The sequence below is a fragment of the Fopius arisanus genome, unplaced genomic scaffold (assembly GCF_000806365.1).
Source record: "Fopius arisanus strain USDA-PBARC FA_bdor unplaced genomic scaffold, ASM80636v1 scaffold00451, whole genome shotgun sequence".
Lineage (NCBI taxonomy): Eukaryota > Metazoa > Arthropoda > Insecta > Hymenoptera > Braconidae > Fopius > Fopius arisanus.
Window position 1 is genome coordinate 1 of NW_011888190.1, and position 7,983 is coordinate 7,983.

The 7,983-nt window shown below is 39.1% G+C and overlaps 1 long non-coding RNA gene across 1 annotated transcript; it reads left to right on the forward strand.

Annotated features, from left to right (window-relative positions):
• Window positions 1-6,026: 6,026 nt before the first annotated feature.
• LOC105272939 (uncharacterized) lies at window positions 6,027-6,703 on the forward strand. The gene is made up of 3 exons (XR_892863.1): window positions 6,027-6,196; window positions 6,273-6,381; window positions 6,457-6,703. It is a non-coding gene; the product is annotated as an uncharacterized lncRNA (long non-coding RNA).
• Window positions 6,704-7,983: the final 1,280 nt, after the last annotated feature.

Consider the following 7,983-nt stretch of genomic DNA (forward strand, 5'->3'; position numbering starts at 1 on the left):
TCCTATCCAACGACTCCTATGACGTCACAAATAGAATGTGGAACGCTATATAAACTTCCCTTCTATGATGTAAAAATGTTTGCCGTATGAAGGACTATGAAGGAGTCGTTGGATAGGATTTGGATGAGGTAGGAAGGGGAATTAAAAAAAAAAATTAAAAATTTAATCGCTATTAAGAATTTAATTATCCTTCCCACGTCTCTGTTTCGGGGTCCTCCCACCGGAACCAGAGATTGCCCTCCCTCCTGTAGGCCCTCTCCCTCCTTACGGCAACCATCTGAAAAGAACAGACAAAAATTAATACAGACAAACGACTACAAAAAAAAAGACTACAAAAAAAACACGATAACAAAAAACGCAATATAAAAAACGGGAAAAAACGCACTATAAAAAGCAAAAAAAAAAAAGAAAAGAAAACGCCGATAAAAAAAAACACGTCACAAAAGAAGCACCAAAAAACACGACAAGGATCAACGACTACAAAAAAAAACACGACAAAAAAAACGCGACAAAGAAAAAACGTCTAAAAAAAAACACCGAAAAAACACGACAAAGAACAACGACTACAAAAAAAAACACGACAAAAAAAAACGCAACATAAAAAACAAAAAAAAAAAACCACGAAAAAAAAAGCACCGAAAAAAAACGACTACAAAAAAAAACACGACAGCAATAAATGCATTATAAAAAAACAAAACAACGAAAAAAAAAAGCAGCGAAAAAAAAACACTTCCGAAAATAATCCGCGGAAAAAAACACCGAAAAAAACACGTCAGAAAAAAAACGCAAAAAAAAAACCGAAAAAACACGACAAAGAACAACGACTACAAAAAATGATGATGCAGGAATCCATTTTTAATTTTTTTTTTTTAAACACGAGGACACAAACACTGAAACACTGAGGAAAATTTGGAAGTGACTGTGGGGAAATTTTCGCAGCTTATATACTCGCCAGCTTTCCCCACTCGTCCACACCTAGATAGCAAAAAGGAAAAGGATGCTCAGGAAGAAAAACAGGTGATTGACGAGGAAGGGGGAAATTTCCATTCTAGATAGTAAAAAAGAAAAAGGCGTTCAAGGAAGAAAATGGTTGAAAGATAAGGAAAGAGCAAAACACCCTCTGGACAGTGAGGAGGAAAGAGATGTTCAGGGTAAAAAACAAGTGAAAGAGGAAGACAAGGATAGGGAAAGTTTTCCAAACTCAAGGGAAAGGTGTGGTGTAGGAAAGGGAACTTCAGGTACATTTAACGAAGGCTAAACTGTTTTTTTTTTATTTGAAAATGTATAAAATGTTTATTTAAAGATACATAAATGTTACAAAGTTTTAGAAAAACGCTTAAATTTTTAGTCGGAAAGCATACGCCGAGACAGTGGATCAAAATCGAGGGTTTGATGGGCAAATTCGTCATCGCTCGCGCTCTTCGCCAACTCTCTATCAATTTCTGCAATTTGTTGCTGACGTTGAGATAGCATCGGCTTGGTCTTTTTTTCTAGATCTGCAGCAACCTCCGTTAACATAGCCTCGAGCTCCTGTGTAGTCTTTCGTCTGCCTGAAACAAGAAAAGACATTTTTCCAATAATTAACATTGAAAGCCGTGAAAAAATTTATGTGAAGCTATTTCAGATATTTACCTTGAGCGGCGAAAGATTGTTTATTCCGTGATCCATCCTGTGCAGCATCCCCCTCATACTCCAGTAGTCAATTGATTATTGCTGGAGTGTCTGGAGTCATCGGGATAATATCCTAAGACGATTGCGTATCCTCAAACATATCGGGAGACTCCTGTGTCGATTGAAAACGTTTCTTCTGCAGGTCACGCTCGCGAAATTGTCTTTGTTTCTCTCTGGCAAACAATATCCGTTTTTCCCGTGCATTAAATGCGTCTTCCTTCTTTCCCGCGATTTTGAGCCATTTTTCTCTGGCGTTGAATTCGGCTTTCTTCTTTTCCGCGATTTTTAACCGTTCATCACGAGCACATAATTGTGTTTTCTTCGGCCGATTTTCCTTGATTTTTGATGCACTATTTTGTCTAGGGTTTGCATTTTCAGCACACAGGTCCGTGAAGATGTCGAGGTTGTCCTCAAGCATGCTCTTCCACATTTTTTTATCCTCAGCACTCGCTGGTTTAATGTAACTTTTTGCTTGATTGTCTCCACAAGAACGATTGCGTTTTTTTACCGATTTTAATTGTTTCAACATTTTTGTAATATGTGCGGCTTCATCACTATTAGTCACTGATTGATCACATACTATTTTCAGCACTTTATTTATGTCCGATATCACTGCTTTACGCTGTATTTTTTTCTTAAATGTACCAGATATGTAGCCTGTACGATAGGTTAAACACTCGCTGCCCTGAGATTTTGAACCCCCTTGACTTGATGCCATTTTATGTAGAAATACAAATGTTGTTAAATTTTCTCTTACAAGGCCTTTATATAGAGCGCAGGCGGGGCTGCTCTACAGATTTTCCTAGTATTGAAATTCGTAGGGGTGTGGCTATAATGACCTATAAGAAAGAGGTTACAGTTTTCTTTACCCTGTCATCCTGGTTTGCATTGGTACACTGCTACTAAGAGAGATCTGGGATTGGCTGATTATGCTTATAGATCAGTGATTCTTCCCCCGCAGGAAAATAATATTCTTCACTACACTCCTTACAAAGTTGAAAGTGTTGAAATTTTTCACCCACATTTGCCTTATACAATTTTGTCAATTCTAATCCATCGAAAAGATGTGAACCGACCTTCCTCATTTTATATAATAATACATCGCTATTCCACAGCATTGCTTTATTCACAAAATGTAAAGTCTTGTCGTTTTTGGCGTAATTTCGTTCATTTAATAAACTAGCAATGGCTCTGCTTTTCAATGAAGGAACGTTACGAACAATTTGAAAACTTTCTGCTATTTTTTCATTGGATTCAGCTGGCTCTTCGTTATAGCAGACGTGAAAATTTGTGTATACTGCCACTTCATTTTTCTCCAGATGATATAATTTATTTCTCCTATGCTTGATATTTATTTTATTCCCCGTTTTTCTTTTCCTCTTACGTGCGCAGTCACACTCGTCGTCGAAAGGCTCATCGTCCACCTCATATGTTGCTGTGTTTTTTGAAGAAATTTTCCGATATTTCCGCGGCATATAGTCTTCAGCGCCTGAATATTTATGAATAATAATCCTGTTACTCTTCAGAACAATCTTAGGTCTCTGATCTTCTTCGTAATTGCCGTTTGGAGAGTTTTGCGCCAGATATTCGTCGAATAATTCCATGATTCTGTCTCCCGACATTGCAAATACTTTCAAAAAACCTACATATTAAAAGCATCCAATTTAGCGGCTCGTATTATAAGGCCCTCCAAGCGCCCGTGGTGGGGGTTATAGTAGCGCTGCGGACGGTACCATGTGACCGCTTATGCACCACTCATGAGCGAGTACGTGTATCATGTGTGCTCCCCACTCTCGCATCTGACGCTATAAAGCCCGCGCGTACGTGGTATTTTTTATTCAATCCTTGTGATATTGCTCTATGAGATCGTAGTAATGGAGAATATTAACGCTAAAGGAACCGTGTCTGCCGAACAGCAGGTACTATTGTCACAAGTTTTTCCCCTCAATAAATCGGGGACTAAACAAGTGCGTGTCGTCCTTGAAGTGACCTGCGTCGGAGAGTTCCTCCCGGTGGTGCAATTTATGGGGGTGCGCCCGAACCGCTTCACGATTTCAATGTCACGGGATGAGTGGAGACTACTGTACAAAGATATGGCATCCATTACGGACTATTTTGACACAGCCAAGTTTCACCCAAACACGATACCCAATGTACCTGAAAAGCAATTTAGGGGTCTGACAGTGAAATTCCACCGGAGTTTTGAAAAACTCTGCGTGACCTTCGTACGGGATGCGGAAAAAATTCCTCTCATCATGATGAACCCTAGCATTGAAACATTAAAAACCAAGGCTACGTGGATTAACCAGTCGCTGAATTTCTTGGATTCACTGCCTTTGAGGGAATACAAGGACGCCCTCGTCAAAGCTGTCACACGTGTTACAATGGGCTACATGGATTACAATAGGATGCCCGTGACTGAACAACTACACTATCGCATCGGGAATAATTTCGAGGAGATATACCTGCTGGCCCGAGATGAGCTTCAGCGTGCAAACCCTGATGCCAATTTAGGATATTTATATCAATTGTTTGGCGAAATGTATCATTTATGCTATGACGAGCTAGATGGTTTTGCCGGAGGGCAATACCGAATGCCCTCATACTAGATAAAAATGTATTATACCTAAGATAACGATGATTTTTATAATTTTATACATGTGGATAATTAAAAAAAAGTCATATGTACCTGTAAACTGTACCTCATAATTTTCGAAACAATTAAAGAAAAAAGTCATTCGTAATTATCGTGTTAATAATTTACAAAGCCTTCACCCTGGAAAAAGCCATCCAGCCCGTTTTTCCCATCCGCATTCCACCGGATATCTATTGTCCGTATCTATCTTTTAAGGAAAAACCAAGACTGGCGCCTAGTCTGAAAGCCTATTACCGGTCATGTACTGATTATGAAAATCGCGATAAGGGCGTGACCAAAGGGATGAACGTGTCTAGACACGCTTCTACGCTATTCCGCCTGGGGGGTTGGAGGGGGGATTATACTTGCACGTGCACGTCCATTTCCTGGAAAAAAGGGGGGAGGGAGCGTGGGAAATTCCCCAATACTGGCCACTTACTACTTGTTACGCAGGGCTAATTTCCCCTTATGCTAACTTTACTTCTCCTTTTATCTTTTTTAAATATCCCTCCTCTGATTTATATATTCATTCTTTCTATAGTTTCATCTTTCTCCTGACATATTAATTACGCCTCAACCTTCATAATTAAATTTTATTAATTTAATCCCCAGGTGGTTATCAATACGACGAAAAATTTAGCTACGTCTTTCACAGGACGTGATGAACTGCCAAACTGTTCTCGAAAAACCACACCCCCTCCATGTCAAAAAAAAAACCACTATGACCACAATGTAAATTCCCACAACTTTTTTTTTTACATTTTTCCTTTTCCTATTACCATTGTTACCATGGTTTGATAGGCGCCCCTTCGTCTTAGCCTTTAGCCTCTCCTACTATCCTCTCATTAGCCTCTCCTACTATCCTCTCCTTATTTTGCGGTAGCATGGGCCGACTTTTCTGTACTGCGCCCATTTGGCGTGTACTGAGGGAAACCATGTAAAACCTCAGTAGCGCAGCCGGCCGGTACTGCGGGGATTCTGCTGTGTTCATCAGTCACACTGACTCGGTGAACACACCAGCTCTCCGCACCCGTGCCTGACGGCGGCAGTCTACACGCCGATGGGTGTGACTAAGCGGGCACCCATCCAAGTACTAACCCAACTGAGCGTTGCTTAGCTTGGGTGATCGCCGGAGTCACACACCGCCCGCGTGGCTACTGTCGCCGCTATTCCCACAACTTTGATAGTTGTTTATTACTTGCATGTCGCATATTCTTCTACTCCATTCACCAAATAAATAAAGATACGGATATTTCTGCTCCGATGGATATTTTTCTTCACCATTATTTCTCCACCTCCTGACAATAATGGTGGACCATGAAATAATTGAACAATGTGGTTGGATTTTAGGAGAAGCCTGATATCTCGATTTAGATCGTAATCGAACTAACTTAGTAAAATGTGGAGAAAGCCGAGATTTCACTGTAACTGCTTTTTTTCAAATATTCAACGTCAAACCCCCATAACTTGACGATTTTTTAATTTAGAGAGTCCTGGCCGGTCTTGAAATACGGGTGATACTAGGAATATCACTAGGTATATGATGATGGTGCTAACTCCATAAGGTAATATCCATACAGTGGGTCCTTTTCATGTGGACGACCGCAAATTAATGTATCTTAAATCGTTTACTTTGAATTAATTGGAGGTGCTTTCTGCTTTTAGGTGATATATAATATTGATCTAAATTGAAACGGTTTTTTGTCGTTTTTAAGGTGTCATGCACGGCGGAATGGGTTTGCAAGATATAGTATGTCTGCCCCATATTTCAAAATATATGATGTGAATCCTAGAAATAATCAGCCAGTTCCACATTTGAATTATGAGTGTTTCGGAGGCGGAGTTGATTGCCAACGTTGTGGATTAAAAGTGTATCAAGCAGAAATGCATGTAATATACCCCTTTTATTGTAAATCAGCACCAAAGAGATGTTCTATTTTATTTAACGATACGAATTTTTTTTCAGATTGCATCCGGCGTCCCATATCATAATATTTGTTTCAGCTGTTATTGTTGCCGAAAATCTCTCGAAACGTTAACTTATCATGAAAGTTGTGGTGAAATATATTGCAAACGTAATGCAAGTGCTTCGCTGAATTCTATATTAAGACGACTTCTTATTTCTTTGGACTGACAATACTATTTTTCAGAATGCTACATACGCAATTTTGGACCGCAAGGGTACGGCTACTCCGGTGTACTTCAAACACCAATGTGAAGTTTGTTTCCGCTACTGAAATATTTTATACGGTATGACTCAATCACAGAATTTTGTGGTGCCTCTGCTGAAATAAGACGGAATTTTTGGAATAGTTGGAGGACACTGCATAGAATTTTCAACTATATCCGAAATACAATCAAAATTTTCAATAAATTACGAAAAATATATTTGTTTAATTCTGCACGAAATAAGTTGTGTGTCACTTCATCCTAGTTTCTGTCCGCCAAAAAGATGAATAAAGATGGGACATCCACGTGTAGCTTCATGGGATGTGCGTACTGAGAGAAATAATTAGAAAAAATTACGTGACTTTTCACGTAATCCATAAGCGACACCCATTTCTTAGTAATTTTTGGCAGGATCGACAGGAATAGTTCTGAAACTATCTGGACTTTCGCTGGTTTGCCACGGCACAATTACGTGGATGTGACTCCACAATAATTATTAGTGACTTTTAAAAACTATCGAGAACATAAACTCAATTCAATAAACACATTCAATCAAAACAACCAAGTGAAAGACAGGTAGTCCACCTAAGTATCTGTGATAGTGTACTGGCAGCCATCTGACAGAGAAAGAAGGTGGAATCACCATAAAGATTCACAGCAATTAATTGATAATCTGTCACAGTGAGTAATTGTCCAACAATAAAATCTGAGATAAATCCATCAATGATTGTGAGGCCTTTTTTTGTAATTAATTATTGATAACAGTAACCTTGTAAACCAATTAAAATCGATCCCAGTAAACACGTAAAGTTGAACTGATCTCTCTCTCATTTCACTTAATTAATTTAATCAAAAATCAGTGACAGCAGTACCATCCACGAGTAAGAATAAAAAGAAAAGAACAGCATCGTTCAATAATTTTAAGTAACGAATTCTAGTTTTAAACCTTAAGTAATGTCTCTCGACGCGAAATTCTCCGGATATAACAACTGACGCCATATCAGTCAAACAGCTTAGCATACCTAGAGCTGGACGTCTATCTGATAGTGGGACTGCTGATACCATGTCTGGATGACAGGAAAGAGCGTTCATCTCCCTCGATTTCGCCATCTCGCCATTGTCTTTAATATTAAATATTTTTTATTTCTAAAAACCGACGTGTTGCTCAATCTCAATACGTCACACTCCCCCAATAAAACTTATTATCCAGAAGGATACAACAGTAAATAAAAAAAAAACAAAACTTTTCTATACAAGTCCAATTTTGGACCTTGTGAGTCATTTGTAGCACTTTTCCTGATCTCGTTGCGGAGATTAGGGATAGTTATTACCTTCGACCATCCCAGTACTCGCATCCTTATAGTTCAACCGAATTAATGCGGGCCAAAATGTAACGAAAACCGAAAATACCAGAACGAAGCCAAGAAGGTGGGGTAACTCTGGTGGAGACCTGCCTTGCCCGAGGTCATCCGACCTCATCAAACCGAAAATCCTAAAATATTCGTAAA